The sequence below is a fragment of the Ursus arctos genome, unplaced genomic scaffold, assembly GCF_023065955.2.
Source record: "Ursus arctos isolate Adak ecotype North America unplaced genomic scaffold, UrsArc2.0 scaffold_5, whole genome shotgun sequence".
Classification (NCBI taxonomy): Eukaryota; Metazoa; Chordata; class Mammalia; order Carnivora; family Ursidae; genus Ursus; species Ursus arctos.
This window is the reverse complement of record NW_026623067.1, coordinates 67,573,301-67,595,210: the sequence shown is the minus strand read 5'-3', so window position 1 is coordinate 67,595,210 and position 21,910 is coordinate 67,573,301. Positions and strand designations below refer to the sequence as shown.

Here is a 21,910-nt window from a genome sequence, read left to right as displayed (position 1 = left end):
ATTATCTCTCTTTTTTCTGGTAACCCAAACAATGTTAAAGTGGGAATAGCCAAACAAACACTGGGCCTGTTGCCTGTAATTCTAACAAAAAAAAAAACCCAGACTTTATAGTCCGTATTTATCAGAGCTATTATATCCTTTGTTTTGACTAAAAGGAAAAGAAAGTGTTTAGGAGTCATTTTGAACGGCATAATTCAGACTCTTCAAGAACTACAAAATTTACACAAGCCAGGACACTGTTGGAGTGTTCAGGGTCAAGAGCTATAAGTATGTCATCTCACTATCAAATAACCAGCCTCTGAGATTCCTTCCTGGCCACACTTCAAGGCCAGAAGCTAACCCTTTGATAAATGTGCAAGTGAGATAAGAAGAGGGAGCTGCTCAGTGAGACCAGCTATCTATCAAGGCCACTAGTATCTTATCTCTGCTTTGCCTATTGGTTATCTTGTAACATGTGTACTTTTAATTAAAAGTAATACATCTTCTCTTATTTACTGACGAATATGTCTGCCCACAGGGAATAGAGGGTAAGGGAATAGATGAGCTCTAAGAGAAGAACCTAATTCCTTAACAGAAAGTTCTCTACAGTCCATAAAAGGATATAATACTTCATTTGCTCCAAAATATTTTGAAATACTTGAGGACAAAAACATTTTTGTGCCTTTGCTTTGTTAGTTTTGTTTGTTTGTAAATTTTTACTTGTTTAACAAATGCTTAAGGATCCAGGCCTTCTTAGAAGCTCAGAAATTAACAGTAAACAAATAAAATAAAATCCCTGTCCCATGGAGCTTATACTCTAGTGGGAAATTCTCAAAGTGAGTTTATGGAGACAGCGGAGAACTAAGTGAGTGAATCCATGGATTCATAGATAAATGTCTACTAAAAGCCAAATATCTTGGTTATGAAGTTGCTTAATGGTAAGGAGAAGGTGGTTTCACAAGGACAAAAGGGAAGACTGGTACGTAGTTTTCCAGACAGTCCTATTTTCAATAATTTTACTACTTCTAGAAACATGTTTAAGATCCTGTAATTTATTTGAAAGATAATGGATACATATGTGTGCGAATAAACACATATGTATGAATATACATATTTATCCATATGTATATACACACACTGATATATATGTTGGTATCTTTGAAAGATTGTGAATAAGTAGAGTGCTATATAACTATAGTTAGTATTTTTGTGTTCACCTTTTTTTGTACTTTATATACATAGTGTTTTGGAGAATTCATCCATATTTCTTTTTATATCAGTAGTACATTTTTGTTGATACTTGAATATATAGCACAATATATTATCTTTTCTTCCACTTAGTAGACATTTGCATTGTTTCAAATTTGCATCTACTATGAATAAAGCATATTTATTCTTATATAAGCATTATATGGGCATATGATTTCATTTCTCTTTTGATGAGCAGAGAAAATTTTTATTATCAAGTCACATATATCCAGTGTTTATGTATTTTTTGTTTTTTCCATTAATTCTTACCTCATTCAAAATCAAGAAAATATCTGCCTATATTTTCTTCTAGAAGCGTAATGTGTTTAGCTTTTTCATTTAGATGTACAGTTCATCTCAAATTAATGTCTGTGCATAAACTGAGATAGAAATTGAGGTTTATTTTAATCTATAGTTGTCCATTTTTTTCCAGCACCAACGTTAAAAAAAAAAACAAAAACTTAAATTCTCATTGAATTCAGTTCCTTTCATTATGAAACAGTGGATTCTGTATATGTAAGTCTATTTCTAAATTCCCTTATTCCGCTTATCTATTTCCCTTGATTATTGTAGGTTTATAGTAAGTCTTAAAATTAAGTAGTATAAATTCTTCATTTTTTTAAATATTGTTTTGGCTATGACAGATCTTTTCATTTTCATATAAATTTTAAATTCATTCTGTGAAATTTCTATGAAAATTCTACTGAGATTGCATTGGGTTATTTTAAGTTTATCAAGTGATTTGGAGGGAATTGGCATTTCAAAAGTATTGAAACATTCTTAGCCATTATTTTTCAAATACATCTTCTGCAAAATCTCTTTCTCTTGTCTTTTGGAATGTCATATAATGTATATGTGTGACTATTTGATTTGATCCTACATATTTCGGATTTTTTAAAATTCTTTTTTTGTTCTTTCATTTTTGGCTTTCATTTTAATATAGGTGATTTTTATTTACTTGTCTTCCAGTTCATTAAAACTTTATTCTACTTTCTTCAGGCCTCTGTTGAGTCTGTTGAATAGATTATTTGTGATATCACTTTATTTTTTAATTTAAAAAATTTCCACATAGTCTTTGAAAATACCTTTTATACTACATCTGTAATTCTCCATCATTATAGTCATAGTTTCTACCTTTTCTTTAACATATTTATCATAGTTATTTTAAAGTATCTGTTAATTTCAACATATAGACCACTTAGGGTCTGCTTCTGTGCCAGTTACCAATTATTGCCTCTCAGCTCCCAAACCACTCTTTATTGAGCTGCTTATAATGTGGGAGTTAGAATCTGTAAACGTTTTCCTTGTGCCCACTGACACGATGGTTGGGGAGCATATTGAACATCCAGTGGTGCTCACCTGCAGTGAGTTCCACTGCACTACTGCAAGCAGTTCCCAGAAAGTTCTGCAGGCATTGCAGTCATCTTCTCATTAACTCAGCAGCGGCCCTGTGGGCAACTTCCTGGAGAGTTTCTTTGATGCCTAACCTCTGCAGGCAATTTTCTGTGTGCCTGCTTGGCCTGCAGTACTATAGCGAACGTTTCTGTGGTTTATTGGCTACAGACATGCCACCACTTCCAATAGAATCATAAGTAAGCCATATGTAGAGGAACTTTCAAACCTTTTCCTTCCTGGAGTATTCTGCCTCAGCCATATTGGTAGCAGCTGTTCCCCCATATCTGATATTCCTTTATTCTTTATTTGGCTTAATTTCTGTTACTAGCTAATAAATCTTTATTATGAACTCTCCCTATTCAGATGTACTGTGTGGTTTCCGTTCCTTGACAGGACCCTAACTAATATAGAATTGGTGGTAATAATGGTCCCAGGAGATAGACCCACAAAGATGGGATTTGGGGATTGGTTTTGTTGCATCATTGGGCTTTAACACAGTGTTAACTTCCTTGCTAATTAGAATAGGATGCTAATATTCCAGGACATTCAGTGGCATCATATTTAATCAAGCTATGGTGAGTGTTTGATTGTGGTGACGTGCTAATTAAAACACGTTCCTTATATGCTACATGTTAACTAATTGAATTTGAATAGAATAAGTTAAAACAAAAATCAATAAAACAAGTGCCTTGGGAGTCTAATGACTTGTCTCTTATGGCTGTAGTGAACTATAAGAAGTGTGGTGTGAGATAGATTCTTCTGTGGGCACTGCAGGACTTGGAAGCAAATGACAAGCTCAGGTCCCTTAACTCTGAGTTCAAGTCACAGTATGAAAAAATAAAGCATTTCCTTGAGAGGCTACAGGTCTGTTGCTGAAAAATCAAAAAGACAATATGTAAAGGTAGAAATCAAAGACCAAAAATGTAATTATGTGGCATGTTGAGTTACAGTATTAGTTGAATTCAATCTTATCAGCTTTCTAGGTTAAAGTTAGGGCATAGATTGGGAAACACTAAACTTGAAATGGAAACTTCTGACAGATAGATGTAGATGAAATGGGAAATCTTCATCTCCTATTATCACTTTTAGTCTCACTTGTTAGTAGTAGATTGCCCTCCTATGTATGAGGAGATTGGGATTTCTTTGCTTGTAAATTCTATATCCTTAAGAAGGAATGGATGCCAGTTCTATTCAAGACATATCACAATCACTCCTTATTACCGTTAGACCCGTAACTAGTGTCAAATCTTGCAATGTTCCGGGAGGAAAGATGTACACTATGACCCAGAAAGAAATTGCTTAAACACCAAAAGAATTTCAACACTTTGCTGTTACATCCGCAGAAACCCAGAGAACATATTAAATGAATTCAGGAGGACACAAATACTATTTATGTAAGTGAATTTCTTAGAGATTCTGAACTTAATGTATTACTTTATGCACTAGAGGTGACTCAGGTGGCTTATTATTTGGTTGACTGAAACTTTGACTCACTGTGGCCTATGTTTAATGAGCCTTAGATGCTAGAGCTTACCTGGTATGATGTGAATGAGGGAATCCACAGACTTAGGCCTATAAGAATGTGGGAGTCATGGTGTATGACCTCCAAACCCTCTCCGTTCGGTAAGAACATAAGATACTCCTTCCACTGAAGTTTTAAAAATTCATACTTGAGAGGAGCAGTTATATTCTTGAAAAGCCCTCTAATTGTTCTCTTTTATATAATATGCATCTCCTATATATATCGTATATATATGTGTGTGTATATATATACATATATATATATATATATATATGTTAAAATACACATTATAAATATAATTCTGGTACTATTGCCTGTGGATATTTAAATCAAGATCTTTCAAGTGTTCTACATTTTTCCCAAATTATTCTTGCTATCAGATTATGTTGGTAAAAAAATGCCCTATTCTTTATGTCTATATTTTGTACTTTGAATTTTGAATAGATCTAGTCATTTGCTTTGATTCTGTGCTGGGAGCAAGACAGTAAAAATTTTTGTAATAAAAGAGCATCTTTAAATCCTTTCCTAAACTTGAAAAGATAAAACTAAAGCACATTTGGGACAGACACAGGCTGTGCATGAAACTATAGTTGATTTCATTCCTCAATATCATAACAAGAAACTGTAGCAATAACCCCTTGTTCAAATTAAACATATTCACTGAGTCTCTGTGATGTAATCAGTAGTAAGCTGCATGATATCCAGTGTGTACAAACAGTTAAATCCATATATTCTGCCCTTAAGGATTTCATACTGTTTTTGGGAAGATAATTCTAACCAATGAAGTATAGTCATTGCGTATAATACATATGCATTATATGCATAACATTACATATGTATCATTGCGCATATATATATATTATATATGCATTATATACACACATATGTTTGCAGTACAGTCATTATGTATATACTATATATATATATATATATACACACACATCACATATCATTACATACCTGAGTGCATTTGTGTGTACTTTCTGCTATAATCTTGCCCCATATTCATGAATGATGGGGCAGATTGTTATCTGAGGGAGAAAGGGGGGATATAAAGGTGATAGGAGAACAGAACAAAATAAAACAAGCCGTAAAACATTTTAAAAGATATCAATATACTTGGAAACTAAATCAAGAAAAAAATACATAATTAACTTGATACCAGAGATGTATCATTACTTACAGTTACTGGAGAAAACAATAAAATAGTTCAGCTTCTGTCTGGAGTAATGGAAGACTATTCTATCATTCACTGTAGTTAAATTTATATAGGAAGCCACTGTTGATTAAAGAAAAAAAGTCACGAAGGTATTTATAAGCTTAAGACCCTAACTCTGACTCCTTGTATGGTATTTCACATTTATCATATAGTATTTAAAATTTTTAGGTAATTTTGTATTTATGTTTTTCTTCCCAGATGTTATGTAATAGTGAAGTCTACATTTCATAAATATTTTCTTATTGTAGGAACACTCTGCATAGTGCCTGCTTTAGATGTATTCAGTACATTTCCTTCATTTATTGTATATATTCATTTGACAATGAAATAGCTACACTATCATTTGGGATTTAAAACTGTACAAGCTTTTAGTTATTGGAATTAAGGACCTCAATTTTAAGTATAAAATTATTAATTTATTGATAATATTACTATTAGACTTCTCAGTAAAGTAAGTATGATAAAACAAACTCAAATCCAAATTTTTTTATAGCCTGTCATCATGCTTTCTCTTTTTGGAAGTTTTCCCATCATAAGAGAGCTTTCTTTCTATTTGGGATTCTTAAGTAAAAGGAATGAATACGTGAATATTGACAATCTCTTATACATAATAAAAATTACATATTAGCTTTATAGAAAAAAAGTTTGAAGTCATTCTTAAACAGCATTGTGTGGTCTTTGAAATGTTGTAGTTTTCTGGAAGACTCATCAAGACCTCAGGTTTTCTCTAAAGTAATTCAGTGAAGTGACCAAATACCCCTCATTTTAATGGACTGTATCAGCCTCCTAGGAATTTTCATTGGAACATTAACTCGTTCCTTTATAGCCCAATTCTCAAATAGCAGTTCTTGTCTCTTTCGAAAAGTCAGCAATTGTGAAAGCATTTTCTTATTAGAATGTTTCTTCAGTTTTGTGGAGACATTATTTTTAAAGTCCTATTCATTCTTTTAGAGAGTTTGTTCAGGTAGAATAAAAATAGTTTAAAGTAATTGTTATATGTAACACTCCCAGTAGATACTTAATAATTTCCCAAATAATTGCTTTTCTTTAATTAAAATTTTTATAATATTTATTAAAGATTTGATATATCTCATAGTGCTAGTTCCTGGCATTGTGTAGATAGATTAAAATAAATGTCCTCGAAATTCAAAGAAATGAAAATAGAACACATTGAATAGAGAAGTATAGAATATTTGCAGGTGAATCACAATAAAATGAATGGAAACTAACCGCCTGAGAATTGGGTAAAGCATCACAGGAGTTTAAGAAGAGACATCTGAAATACGTCTTTAAAAATGAGTGAGAATCATGAATTGCATAAAGAGAAAAAGAACCATATTCTGGGCCAAGGTCAATGTGTAAAGTATCAAAGAAGACTCAAACAAAGACCAGTAAGAAACTCTGGGCACAATTCAATAATAGTGTCACAATCGAATAAGGTTTTGTTTATTAAGAAAAGATACCGGAATGCTCTTGGCTCTAAGCTACAGAAAATACCAATTCAAACTTGCTTTAAAAACAGTAGATTTATCATGTTACATAAAATAAATTCAGGTTCAGAAGTAAGAGTATTTCTTCAATCATCAGTGTCATCATCAGGCAGTTTGGGGCATCACTTCCAGACACAACATGCAGAGATAGAAAAATGCAGAGTATTTGTTGTATTTCTTTAAGGAAGATAGACTGTGGAAACTTTTTTCCCCCCCCAGAAATTGCTTCATAAAGTGCTTTCAAACTTATTAGGAAGTTATAGCTTTTTATTTATTTGTTTTACTGACACATCCCATCCTCAAGGAATTTTGTAATATTTAAGGCTATTTTGTAATCATTTTATCTTAAATTAATCAAAATACAAACAGTAAAGTGAATACATTTAAATTAAAATTTTTGTAGCAATATTTAAAGAAAAAAATTAAGATTTTAGATTTTCTTAGCCACAGGGTCTCCTAAAGCCAAACTACTTTGGCTTTCTGAAAGTTGAATAAATCGTTATAGAAGTAACTATGGTGAATTTGTGTGCACTATTCTAATTTTATCTATTAGCAGAATTTTAAAGTTATTTTCAGCAGAAACAGTTCTTTATCTTTTTAGGAGAGAATTCACTAGAGGCCTTTCTTGGAATTAATGTGGATCATTTTCAAAAGATTCATCTCTAAGCAGTAGAACAGGGACCACAAGAATAGGCAAAAATATGTTGAGTTCTACCACAGCTGTTCCACTTTCATCTATCCTATTTATTGGGTTCCATGTAAAATTATTGTATATGATATAGAATAGGTTTAGACAGTTTAAAGCAAAGCTTGAAGAACAGTGCATTAGAGACAAACTTCCTTGTTACTGAGGAGTGATAATCATAGGGTTTGTCCACATTGCTTTACAGAAGTACTCACAAAGCTACTAAGTACACATATAATTAGTATATGCAGTGCAATAATATTATTTTATCTTTCCTCAGTTTTTTCATCTATAATGTGGAAATACTATTGTATTAAATGAATACTCAGTATAGCGACTGACACATAGTGTACTCACAGTATTAACATCAATGACAACAATTATTTATATATGAAGCTTTTTTTCAACAAATTATTTCATTCAAAAGGCAGATCTACTTCTAGGTAGTACTTCTTGGACTCAAGTTGTTATTGCTCTCTCGCTGGAACATATTAATTTATATAGAAAGTATATATTTTACATAATTACATGTAAGTGACAAAGCCATTACCTACTTACATGTAGGGGCTTTTTGTCATTGGTTTTTTATTGTAAACACTTACCACGGTTTCATGATACCTGGTATTAACTTTAATATACACTCTAAGAAGAATGAAAAAAGTTGAAAAAAAAAGCAGTAAGAGATGAGCTTACAGTACTGTAAAAGCATAATTCACATTAGTATGTATGGAAATATTCCGTATGCTTTCTATTGACTTTATATTCGCTAATGGAAAATCACAGACCTCTATATTAAGCATAGAAAGAAGTCCAGAGTACAATTTGGGGATTTTTACAAGCAAGCTGTAATAAAAATAGGCTTCTAAAGCCACACAAATACAATTATTCTTTAATATTTTCTGTATCCCTAATACAATGTGTGAAACCAATTATTCTCTTTTCTGTAAGGATAACTAAGTTTGGTTCCCAGTTGATTATTTACTGGTAAATAATGCCAAGTTTTAGGTGGAATTATGTTGTCAAGATCAGATGAATGAAACTGTTTTGAAAGAGAAATTTTGTAAATATATGAATAATTTATAAATACTGATTTTGAAAATTTGTATAACACCATTCTTTGTACAGCATATCATACTACTGGTAAATTCTTGGCAAGTGAGAAAGAGAACTGCTGGGTATATAAGTTAACACCCAAAAGTCTCGAATATGAAAGCAGTTATACTAAATTCTAAGCTCTGCTCCTTAGATTTGAACTTCTTATTTTTTCCCCCAAGTGTTGCAGAGTTGTTCAGTGCCTGAGGGATACTTCACACTAACCAGTTTGTTTTTTTTTTTTTTAAGTTGTACTTCATAGTAATAAGAACAACCATAATATAATAAGGAACATCTGTGACAGAGGCTGTGCTCATTGGATATCCATGTGCTAATTGATATCACAGCCACCTTTACAATTAGTTTGGAGGCATGTTACTTATTCTTTCAGTGAAATGTGAGCAGAAGTGCTGTGTGTTACTGCAAGACCAAGACAGAAGGACATAAATGTATCTCTGTATTTTTTCTTCTCAGAAGCAAATGTGGAGCTCAGAGGATGAAATGGCACAGACACAACATAAGATTAGCCTTAGTATTGGCTGAGTATTGAATCCCTAAGTATGTATTGCTCTGGATAGTGATTAGACTCACATCTCATTTTGTATGAGTGAGATAAAAATTTTACTGTTTGAAGCTTCTGAGATTTGAGAATTAGTTTATCACAATATAACCCAGCATTACCTTGATTAGTTTGTCATTTCAAATAGCATGATATGCCTGTAGATTTATAATACTAACATATTTATCCTTCTCTAGCTGTGGATATATGATATTGACATACTCCCCTTTTTATATGCTAGTAACCTTCATAAAAATTGCAGTTTACAAATATTTTAAGTCATCAGTTTGTTTATGGTATGTTAGTTCCATAGTTGCTTAATCTCAACCACTGTATACTATTGATTTAAATAAAAATTTTACTCTTGTAGGGTAAGCTTATTATTATTAACATTTTCGAATGAGAGTGTGAGCAGGGGTGAGGAGGAGCTGAGACAGAGGGAGATAGAGAATCTTAAGAAGGCTCAGTGCGGAACCCAGTATGGGGCTTGATCCCATGACCTTGATCATGACCAGAGCCTAACCTACTGATCCACCCAGGTGCCCCTATTTTTTTGGAGGGGGGTAAGCTTTCTTTTAAAGGTTTGCTTCTTGTAATTTCCATATACCTACCATATCGATTAAACATATAGTTTGTTTATTTTAATGCTATATTAAGTTGAAGTATTCAGTGCCACTTGAGGGAGTATTCCAAATGATATCTACATGTGTGAAATTTAGGTAGGGGTTGTTGTCACAGGATTAGAACACTGGAGTCATGCCTGTGCTATAGCAAATATATTTAAGGGAAATAACCACTACTTTTAATTATGGGTGCTTGTTTCTATCAAGTAAAATGATATTTTGCCTTAAGAAATATTTTATTATATTACTTTGATCTAAATGAGTATTGTTGCTAGGTATCAATCACATGTCTTACTGAATGTTGCCAAATATGTAAGCTAATGTTTAACTTTTTTTTTCTCAATATAAAAACTAACTTTAGATAAATTAACATCATCTAAAACTAGAAAAAGTTGATCATAAACATGTCCAGTATATTGTCAACATATTAAACAATTTCACTGGACATGAGAGATGATTCATGAATATATTTTTTATTCAAAAATTTATATACATAACAATATTTATGGATTATAGCAGTATTTATCATAACATGACATACTTCCTAAAATGTCTTTTTTTTTTTTTTTTGGCAGAACATATGTTACGAGAGTATCTCTGTATTTTTCGTTTGTGTGTATATGTACACATTATTTTATATAGGTACATATACATATATAGATTATATATATGCAGACATAATTAAAGTAGGGCCTTTTTGGAATATATAAAGACACAAAATAAAATATACATATACATACATGTAAATTTCAAGAAGATCCTCTTTTCATTTATGTTGATAAATTTCTAGTTATTAAGAACAATGGAAAAATGAATAAAAAGACAGACCATGTTTTCCAGATTTTAAGTAATCTGTCATACCAATTTAGAGGGAACCATTAACTCTTTCAAGTTGTTAGAGTTACATGCATTTCTATACTAAAGTGGATCTCTAAAGGCCAAAGAACAGATTAATTAACTTTTGCCACCCTTGTGCTCTAGAAGTTTCAAACATTTTCTCTACCTCTCAGAAAGTGATACATGTCAGTGGCAGAACTTATTTTAATAGGTTGTTAAATGCTCACGTAAATGAGTTATCTAGGGCAGTGATAAATACTTTTTCAGAATTTTAGCTAGAGAATAAAAGTCTAAAATAATATAAATTTCAGTGAGGAAGAATTACTATGTTCTTCATTATTTTTGACCTAGTGGCTTTCACATTCATTGCTTCATATAATCTTTAAAATATTGTATGGGGAGAGTTCCAATACTTCTGTTTTGGAAAAAATAACTCAAATGTTAAATATTTGAACCAAGATCACATATTAGTCAATATCAAGGTCAGTATTTGACTACTTTTTTGGGCTTTAGTACAGTGTTCTTCTAAATCTGTATCATGACACCTTCCCTTTTTATTTTATCTCTACTGTATGGCCTAAGGGAAGAACCATAAGCCCTGGGAATGCAGCACTGGAGTGTCAGCACACAGAATATGAACAGGAAATTGGGAAGATCATAACATGGACCGTTAACCTAGAATGCAATAATCATGGATGACTTTATCAGATGTATATGGATATTTGGGTGCCTGGAAACTTTTCAGAGAAGTCTCTGACCCTAATTAATTAGTTAATTAGTAAAGAACTACTTTTTGTGCAAATCAAACCATTTTTTTAGGTTCAGATTTTTTTTTCCCCCTTCTTGTCCATAACTGCTTAGTCAATAGAGCTCTTGACCATCATAGTCCAAGCCTCAGAGATTTTGTGTAATATTGGAGACATAAAGCCATGATTATGTGCTGAGGGGAATAATTCTTTAATCCATATGAAAACATTTCAGTTACTTATCATCTGAATTAATTTTTAGAGATACCCACCACAAACAGGTCATTTTTATAGAAACTCACAATTAGGCATATGTTAAGTGATTTTTAAAATTTTGGTAGGAATAAATAGATAAACATATATCTGCTTTTTCGCAAAACTGTTTCATTCAAATGAATGAGAAAGACCTCATAATATAAAATGGAAAAGAAATATAGTGTCAATATCAATGATGGCATAACTCCAAATGAGGATTCTTTTATAGTGCATACATATATCAGATCATCACATTGCACACTTTAAATATCTTGCAACTTTGTCATTTATAATTCAGTAAAGCTGGAAACAAAGGACTATGTATGGATTGTCAACCTACCATCACAGTGACTGGCAGGCATATAGTAAGAACTCAATGGCTTTATTTACCAATTAACTCCTGTTAATAAAATAATATAAGAAGAAACTTCAGAATATTTTTTAAGACTTATAAAATGTTATATTAAATGTTAAAGATATATTTGAAATTTATTAGAATCAGAGTAATTTTTTTTTTAATTCCAATGGAGAGATCTCCCTTTCTTCTAAGAGAAGAATAATCTTGTGATGTTAAGGATATAAATTATTTATTGGATTAAACTTTGAAATTAAAAATATAAGTACATGAGTAAGAAGTTGGAAATTTGAATTAATTGTAGGCATAACTAAGCAAGTAAAATGATAATTAAAGCTTATGTTTTAGTATTACTTATTTTTATTTTACTTGATCTTTCATTTTTAATATTCAAGAATGATCCAGTTGAACTCAACTTTTTATATATTTCTTTTTATATGTAACTCATTTTCCATAAAACTATGTATTCCTATAAAACAGGTTTGTAAGTGTCATTGACTATTTAGTGATCATGGGAAGGAGTCAGCTGGTTTATCTGAGTGGCTTACTGAGTACCCACATTAGCAGGGAGTAGATGTTTTATTTTGTAACCAGAAGACAGTATTGTGCAGGCACCTTTAGAAGAATACTTGTAGAGGGACAAATCAAAGGTAAAGCTATATAGAAATAATATGTCAAGACCAAAAACACAAAACCAGTTTTAGGTATGTGGATCATTTCAAAATTGAGGATTATGCAAATAGAAAAATGATCAAAATAATTTCTGTAAGGCATGTAAAGAATATACCTTAAGTTCATATTTAAAAAGTCTTTGGTTGTTTCTCAAAGATTTCTAATATTCAGAACAGTCTTGCTATGATAGTTTATGTATAGTCCTATGTAGTAGGGTGAAATGATCCCTTGTGGATACTATTTCTATAATTCAGTCTGAGTAGTCGCATTAACTAGAAACAATCTATTCAGTGTCAATGATCTGTAAAAAGGACATGTAAAGCAAAGAAAAAGCGCTTGAACCAGATGGACTGGTTAACAATAGAACATTTTACAAATTACCAAGAAAATAAAAACAAGAGGTGGGAAACCACAGCCTTGACAAGAACATTTTCCCTAATCTGATAGAAGCAGAGATAACTATGATGCTACATTTCTAGGAAACATAATCATTGTGTTCACTGTAAGAACCAGTTGTTGTTAGCCATGTGGAACCAAAATTAATTTCTACATTATGAACCAACAGATTGCAGTGTGCTTCCCTATCATTTAGGAGTAGAAAGACCCAGATAATTGAGTTTATTGTTGCAGTGTTTAGGGAGAATGTTTAAGGAATATAAATTTAGCATATTTTAATGGTATGGCAGGTTTCAATGATGATGATTTTTCAAGAGTCAAATAAAAACATGAAGGTGATGTCAGCAATATTAGCATCATGGTGGCAAAACACATTCCTTGGTTGCCCCTTCTCCCCATATTCTCATATGGCTAATTTATGTTGATTTAAAATTTGGTGCTACAATCAGAAGAAATGCTTTCAAAATTAATTACACATGCCAGAGAAATAGCAGCAACCACTGAACATTAGTTAGACCACTTCCCAGGTAGAATTATAGGTTGTGCATTAGAATATGCAAGTTTCTAGTCCAGAGAGGCCTCACTGGGAATAGGTAAGAGATGAGTTCTGAGAACCAAGCCTTGAGCATGCTGATAATTATAACACAATAATCATTGCTGTGCTTTGCATTTTTATTCTATTTATACCCTATTCACTTTTAATATGAAAATTTGAAGAATTCACTGCACATATTATACCTAATTGCTGTTGCTTTCTGGAAAACCACTTTTTTGATGAAATTATTCTTTTCAATTTTAATTTTAACTTTTAAATCCAAAAGCATGTTATGATGTGTTCATATTAATGGTAAAATTAAATTACAATATTCATTTTGAAATCATTATGGAGGAAAAAGGTATCTGCATAGTCCATTTGTAGTTTGTCTCATTTAGGCCCTGCAGCATAGACATTTATTAATTTTAAAACCTTTTTTATATCTGAGACTTGTATAATAGGTGACTATATCCATGAAGCTATTACCAGTTTCCAGCATCCTCAGGGATTTTTCATCTCATATAAATGATCAGCAGTTAAATGTTTTTAATTGAACATTTGGGCTCTTTTTATGTGGGATTTCTTTTAATTCTGTGTATCTTAGTGTAAACAATGACAATAAATCCTTAAGGAAGAGAAGCTAATCCTATATGAGAAAAATGAAGTTTTGAAACATGATTCCTTGGAAGGAATGTGCCCTTACAAAAGAGTTACTCTGAATTTGTTAATCATTTCCCTTTGTTTTCTTTGTATAATTGAGATTTGCCTGTTTCTGAACTTTAAATAAATAGAATTACAAAAAAAAAAAAAAGTTACTGTGGGAAGTTTGGCCTATAGTTTTGAAATGCAAAAGAAAAGAAAAAAATCAGCAGGTTAACAATCAGTCTTTCAAGACCTCAGAAATAGCATCTTAAATAAAAGCAGCTGATTTTACAAAGCCCTTACAGGTACTAATTATTGTTCCAGACTCTTAATAGAAATGATTTCCTTTAATCTTTATAACATACTGTACTATGGATCTTTGGAAATAGGGCAGTAATTCAAAGACAGTCTTGTATAGAAATTAAAAGTAATTAAATTAAAAATACAGACACTAGCACAATATATTTTAATTATCAGCATGTTAATGAGTTGGTGTTATTGCTTATAAGAAATACAATATTTAAATATGTTAAAAATAAGTGTTTTTAAAAGGACCCTAAATATATTCTTTGAGAAAAATTGTTATTTATTGTTTATTATTTTGTTAGTAGATTATAAAATGTATTTTAATTTAAAAAATGAAATATGAGTAAATAGACCTAGGGAGTTCTAGCAAAACAACAACAAAAACAATGGAAGCAATGGGAGAGTTATGGAGTTATTAGTTATCAGAAGTGATACAACTATTTATAGAAATCATATGACCTTAAGAAATGGGATTCATATAAAGAACTGCAGGGTTTTCTCAAATTCATAGGCCCCTAGAATTAAACAAAAAAGTCATTAACGTATCTGAGGAACAAATGAATTAGAATTTTAATTAGGTAGTATAGAAAACTAGGTTATTGTTACAGATTTCATTTGGTGAATGAAGAATTGGATAAGTATAACTTGAATATAATACTTTTGGATTACAGAACCATCTGTTTTGGGTTGTGAAGTCATTGATATGGAATGAAAAAATAGGGTTCAGTTATCCAATCAGAATAACCTAAAGAATCTTGGCAGCAGCATAGATTTTTAGGCAACCTCAGTTTGTATCCACCAATCCCAAATTGTTTGAAATTATGTAATTATTATCTTAGGATCCTAACATCTTTTCAGGCCAGAAAGATATATAAGTATAGAAATGTTTAAAAGGGTCACAACTCTCTGTTAATATTTTTGTGATAAGAAACCCTTGCATCTTCAATAATTTTAACTTTAAACAGTTGTAAGAGCATACACTCTTTTGTGACTTTTTCTTTCATTTAATACCTAAGAGTAATGAGTGCACAAAAATATAGCAGTTTTATTAATAATGGACAAAACTAGAAATATGTCTCTTAGGTAAAAATTAAAGAACAAAAATGTGGTAAAACTATACAGGGTATTCAGATATAAGAAAGAAAACTAACAGACAACATCTTGGTGTAATCTTATAGGTTCACTCTTTTATGTAAAACCTTACTAATTAATATTACCGTACAGATATATTTGAGAGACCTCAAATTTTATCATAAATACAAGTTTTGTTTATAATACTGAAGAGATTAAGTACATGAGGATATTAATAGAAATAATAAAGGAAATTAAATATTTTTAATATGTAAGGATTGTTGAAAATAGTTGAAAGTGTATGGATTTTATAATCACCTCAAACATTTGCAAAGGCTACCTAAAGGCGATTGCTGTATTTTATAGTCCGAATTACCTAGAATGAATTTTGTACATCTAGACTTTTAAGATTTGTAATGTCAGTAATTTGGAAATTATTTATTTTTATTATTATTTTTTTAAAGATTTTATTTATTTATTTGACAGAGAGAGAGACAGCCAGCGAGAGAGGGAACACAGGGGAGGGGAGGGGGAGAGGAAGAAGCAGGCTTCCAGTGGAGCATGGAGCCTGATGTGGGCCTTGATCCCAGGACCCTGGGATCAGGCCCTGAGCTGAAGGCAGACACTTAACGACTGAGCCACCCAGGTTCCCCTAATTTGGAAATTATTTAAACTGAAATAAACCCCAATAATCATTTCTGTGAGCAAAACTGCCCTCCAGGACATCAAACAAACAAAACCAAAAAACTCCTCTTAAATGTAGCAGCAAGCAGTAAGCACAAATTCTTGTTTAAGATGAAAAGAGACCACATTCTAATGTTCCCTTGGATTTTAGAAAGATTTTGTAGGAGAGCACTTTGACCTGAAATATTGCTTAATGGTCTGTGGGTGCCGGTTCTATAGAGTCTTACCTCTTCTAACTTTTTGCTCTTTTTTTTTTTTTAACCTTTTGTAAGTAAATTAACAGATAATGATGCTTCCTTATTGGCATGCATTCTTTGTAGTTTAACAGTTTTCGAGGAACATACAGCTTGTAATTTTCTTTGCCTTATAGTTATATACTGAGATTTATTTTTTAAATTACACTTTTATCTCCTGCAGTTGATTTCTCTCCTTTTCTATTTTTATATGTAATATAGTAAATAAACACAGATATGAACAGGAAAATTATTACTACCTTTTATTTATTTATTTTTTTTTGGCAAAAGCACATGCTGCACCATGATAATGGTAACAATGATGTAACCTTAATTATTCACCTAGCAACACCCTGAAAAGAGAGAATACAAAAAAGGAGAAAGCCTAAAAGATAAATTAATAACATCATTATCAGTATGTTTCTATATGTTTTTGCATACTTCTCATTTCCAAGATTTATAATCTCATAATACTTCATCATGAGCTGAGTTTCTATATTCTACTGATAAAAAGTTGTGTCTCTTAGTAAGTAAAATAAAATTTAAAAAAAGAAAAAGCTTTTAAATGCAATTGCTTTAACATTCCTAAGGCTCCCTGGACTCCTGTTAGCATCTTATTCGCAATATTTGTAGTAAAAGCACATTTCTCCCTTCTTATACATTTCTAAATTTTCATTAATTTCTTATAAACAATTAAATCACAGAGTAAGCAAAGCCAATTGAATGGTGTCTGAACAGCCATCACTACTACACAGTATTAAAAATTGAAAATGAGCACAGTTTTAGTTTTACCAGCTAATTTATTTAGGTATCACCCTAAGGCATCAACACCATTTATCACTATCACTGCAGCCTGGCATGAAGACACAATCACCAGTAGCTTTAACAAAAGCAAATTAAGAACTGTTAAAATTCTCTTTGCTCAGGAAAGGAAAACATTTAATAGTCTTTATATATAAATCCTTTGTGATCAACTCCAGTGCCAGGATTAGCCTCAACACTTGGAAGTTCTAATACAGAGGTGTGCTGCCATGTGTAATTGCTTATGATTTTCAATTCCTAAAAATTATTTAAAAAATTATGGTTTTCAAAGGCAATGTTTATACTGAAAAATAGCTGTGTTCAACATAGTCAGAAAGGAAACTGTACTGTCATTCATATTATAATTAAATTACCTTTACTTATCAGTTATCTTGTGAAAATGTTTAGTTTTTATAAATTCATATATTGAATGTGGAGGTTTTTTTTAATAGTCTTTTAAATTATTTTTTTAAAGATTTTATTTGAGAGAGAATGAGAGAGAGAGAAAGAGAGAGAATGAGCGGGGGAGGGTCAGGGGTGGGGAGCAGACTCTCCACTGAGCAGGTTGCCCAACACAGGCTGGATCCCAGGACCCTGGGATCTTGACCTGAGTAGAAAGCAGATGCTTAACTGACTAAGGGGGAGATGAGTTAGCTCAGTGATGGGTATTAAGGAGGGCACGTGTTGTAATGAGCACTCGGTGTTAAATGCAAATAATGAATCATGGAACACTACATAAAAAAAAAAAAAAAAAGATGTGCCTGTTTAATTGGTATTTGGAAGCTAAATACAAATACTAATTAAATAGGTCTATGCTTTAGTTGTGTGAAATAAAAATCTTATTCAGTGATTTTTTTTAAAAAATAAGCTTTTGATTTTGTGATATTCTTTGTTGAATTCTTGTGTACCATTTCATAGATTTCTGGTTTTATTTTATTAACATTTTCTTTTTTTCTGCTTACTTTGGATCTTTTTAAAAAATTTCCTAAGGTAAAAGTTTAGATGATTGATTCGGATCTTATTAATACATGAATTCAATGCTATATATTTTCTTTTAAGAACAACTTTCTCTGCATCCCACAAATTTTAAGTTTTGTTTTCATTTATGTTTAGTTTAAAATATTTTCCAGTTTCTCTTGAGATTTCTTTTTTGTTGCATGTTATTTTTAAAAGTGTGTTATTTCCTCTGTAAGTATTTGGCATTTTCCAGGTATCATTCTATTATCAGTTTCTAATTTAATTCTAATGTGGTCTAAGAACGGAAATGGATGTCTCTTCTTTTAAATTGGTTAAGGTGTGTCTTATGGCCCAGAATGTGGTCTGTCTTGGCAAATGTCCCATGTGGTCTTGAGAAGTATGTGTACTCTGCTTTTGTTGGATGAAGTAGTTCCTAGTTGTTCATTATATCCAGTTTGTTTTGCTGAATTCATTTATGTCTTTACTGATTTTCTACCTGCTGGATCTGTCCATTTCTGAGACAGAGGAATTGAAGTGTCTAACGATTATAGTGGATTTATCTATTTCTCTTTGCAGTACTATCAGTTTTCGCCTCATGTGTTTAGATGCTGTGTTGTTAGGTATATGCATATTAAAGATCATTGTGTCTTCTTGATGCACTGACCCCTTTAACATTATATAACAACACTCTATCCCTGATAACTTTCCTTTCTCTGAAGTCTGCTCTATCTGAAATATAGCTATTCCTGCTTTTGATTAGTGTTATCATGGTATATCTTTATCCATCCATTTACTTTTAGTACATATGTGTCTTTATATTTAAAGTGAGTTTCTTGTAGACTTCATATAGTCGGGTCTTGTTTTTTGACCACTCTGAGAATCTGTTTTCATTGGTGCAATTAGATTGTGATGTTTAGGGATTATTGATAAAGTTGGAACACTACCGTGTTTGTTACTGTTTTCTATTTGTTGCCCTTATTCTTTGTTTCTCTTTTTGTCTTCCACTCTTTTTTCTGCCTTTTGTAGTTTTAATTATTTTATGTAATTCCAGTTTCTCTCCTTTCTTACCGTTAACAGTTTTACTTCAAGGCAAGTGGCAACAGATTCCCTTAAATTTACTTTTCTGAAAAAACTCTTTACATATCCTTCATTTCTGAAAAAACAGTTTTTCAGGTACAGAATTGTAGGTTGCTTTTTTTTGTTTCTCGCAACACTAAATATTTCACTTCACTTTCTTTTTGTTTGTATGGCTTCATAGTAGGAGCTGTATGTAATTCTTATTTTTGCTACTCTATAGGTAAGAATTTTTTTTACCCCCTCTGGCTTTTTTTTTTTTATCTTTGCTTTTTTTTATAGGTTGAAAATGCTATACTTAGGTTTAGTTTTTTGGCATATATCCTACTTGGTCTTTTCTGGGTTTCCTGGATGAGTGGGTTTATATCTATCATAATTTGGGGAAATTGTTAAGTTATTATTATTTTAAATATCGTCCTTCCTTCCCTCCCTCCCTCCCTCCCTCTTCTCCTTCTGCTATTTCTATTATGTGTATGTTACACTTTTTGTAGTTGTTTCACAGTCCTTGGATACTTTGTTCTATTTATTTCAGTCTTTTTTTTCCCTCTTCGCTTTTCAGTTTTAGAGGTTTCTATGTAGATACCTTAAAACTCAGAGTCTTTCCTTAGCTGCATCATCTACTAATAAGCCCATCAAGGACAATTTTCATTTCTGTTACAGTATTTTTTTTTTTTTCTCTAGCATTTCTCTTTGGTTCTTTCTTAGAATTTCCATCTCACTGCTTATATTGCCCATTTGTTCTTGTGCTGTCTACTTTATCCATGAAAACCCTTATCAAATCAATCATAGTTGTTTTAAATTCCCAGGCTGATAATTCCAACATTCTGGCCATATCAGAGTCTGTTCTGTTGATTATCTCTTCCAACTGTGTTTTTTTTTTCCTTTTGTGTATCTTATATATATATATAAAATATATATGCACACCCACACACACACACATATATATAAATATGGTGGCTGGGCATAATGTACTGGGCAAAAGGAACTGCTATAAGTAGGTCTTTAGTAATGTGGTGGTAAGGTGTGGGGAGAAGGGAAGTATTGCATAGTAATAAATAGGTTTCAGTCTTCTAGGCTGTGCCTCTGGACTGTGACATACACATGATTATCAGTCCTCCCCTACTTCCACATTAGGTTGGATGGTATGTCTAGAGTGGGTTGAAGTTGAGTATTTCCTTCTCCCAGATCAATTAAGTTCTGATAAAACCCAGACAGGTCAGGCTCCAGTTCAGTAGTTCCTCCTGAGGGCAGGCCTTATTAAAAACAACAGAATGCTCAGGCTTATTTCTAAATGGTTCCTTTTCTTCTCCCCCTTACTGGAAGCACAATGGGATTTTTCTCCAGTATTCACTGTGAGAACCTGGTAAAGATTCAGAAGGTAAAACTTATTAATTTTGGGGTTCCCAGATGACTGGGTCTTCCTGGAGTTTTTAACTCTTAGAGTTGTCCACACTAGTCTCCAGCAATTCATCAATTATAGTCTCAAGTTCCTTTACCCTAGCACTGCTTCCTGAGGAGCCTGCTCCTCCAGATTGTGATTCTCTGGGTGTACCTGTCTGTCTCTCCAATTTTTGGAACAATTTTCCCTGTGATCTCACTTCTCTGACAGATTAAAGAGAGTTTGTTGATTTTTCAGTTTCTTCAGCTTTTTCTTGGTAGAATGGAATGATGACTTTCAAATTTCTTACATGCTGGACCATAAACCAGAAGTTCTCATTTATATTAATATTTCATAATCATGGTACATTTCAAGTTAGCAATGCAAAATTCAGTCCAGTCTGATAATGAATATTTCACTGCAGATTTGGAGATAGAAGTAGTTCTTGAATTTTTACAAACTATTTACAGTAATTATGGAACTGAATGATTAAAAGCAAGTTTGGAAAGATAAAATAGTCTAATTTAGTGCTTTTGTTTTTCAGTGGTTTAAATGCAGGACAAAGGAATTAAGAGATTTGCCTGACATCTGTAACAGTATTAAATTGTATGACTCTGATGTGGTGTTACTAATTTGATGTTCATCCGATTACAAAGTATATACCTTATAAAGTTTGTAAAATAAAAATCTTTTTTTTTTTTTTTTTGTAAAATAAAATCTTGACTACTTTTTAAACCCTTTGACATGATCAGAGTCAGGAGTTGATCTGCCTTATACCTATAGAAAAGAGGAAATCTCAAAAATAAATAGTAACAGTTTTGCCCCATTGCATTACCCCATTGCAGCTTTTAGTCAAACACCTTAAACTCTTTTATTGGCATCCTTAATGTCTAGATAGATGTCAGGTTATATGATCAACAGGCATGTGGTCTGCTGCTAATGAAAGGTGGATTCACCCAACTATAATAGCCTATGTTTTATGCATTTGACTTATCTAACTCTTTTGTTCTGAATTGATGTCCATTCAACATACTTTGGTTTGCTCTAGATTTATCTGTAGGAAGGTATAAGAAGATTGTATAGGCATCCAGTCTTCTGGCAGCTTTTTTTTTTTTTTTAATTATGAATGAATAAATTGTTATTTTTCTGTGTAAAG

The 21,910-nt window shown here is 31.9% G+C and overlaps 1 long non-coding RNA gene across 1 annotated transcript in view; it reads left to right on the top strand.

Annotated features, from left to right (window-relative positions):
- The first annotated feature begins 3,952 nt into the window (after positions 1-3,952).
- Positions 3,953-21,910, top strand: part of LOC130542787 (uncharacterized) — a 142,239-nt gene continuing 124,281 nt past the window's right edge. Inside the window, exon 1 of the long non-coding RNA XR_008957602.1 lies at positions 3,953-4,016. This is a non-coding gene — a long non-coding RNA (uncharacterized LOC130542787). The remainder of the gene's footprint in view (positions 4,017-21,910) is intronic.